The sequence below is a fragment of the Propithecus coquereli genome, unplaced genomic scaffold (genome assembly GCF_000956105.1).
Source record: "Propithecus coquereli isolate 6110/MARCELLA unplaced genomic scaffold, Pcoq_1.0 Scaffold6, whole genome shotgun sequence".
Lineage (NCBI taxonomy): Eukaryota > Metazoa > Chordata > Mammalia > Primates > Indriidae > Propithecus > Propithecus coquereli.
The window spans coordinates 4,651,311-4,651,734 of NW_012151951.1; positions in this window are offsets into that span (position 1 = coordinate 4,651,311).

A 424-nucleotide genomic window follows, 5' to 3' on the forward strand; every position below is an offset into this window, starting at 1 on the left:
CATACACTGCTGGTGGGACTGCAAACTAATACAACCTCTGTGGAAAGCAACATGGAGATACCTCAAAGAGCTACAAGTAGAACTACTATTTGATCCAGCAATCCCATTATTGGGCATCTACCCAAAAGAACAAAAGACATTATAGAAAAAAGACATGCACACTAGAATGTTTATAGTAGCACAATTCAAAATTGCCAAGATGTGGAAACAACCCAAGTGCCCATCAATAAATGAGTGGATTAATAAAATGTGGTATATGGATACCATGGAGTTCTACTTAGCCACAAAAAGCAATGGTGATCTAGCACCTCTTGTATTATCCTGCGTAAAGCTGGAATCCATTCTACTAAGTGAAGTATCTCAAGAATGGAAAAACAAGCACAACATGTACTCACCATCGAACTGGTTTTAACTGATCAACACT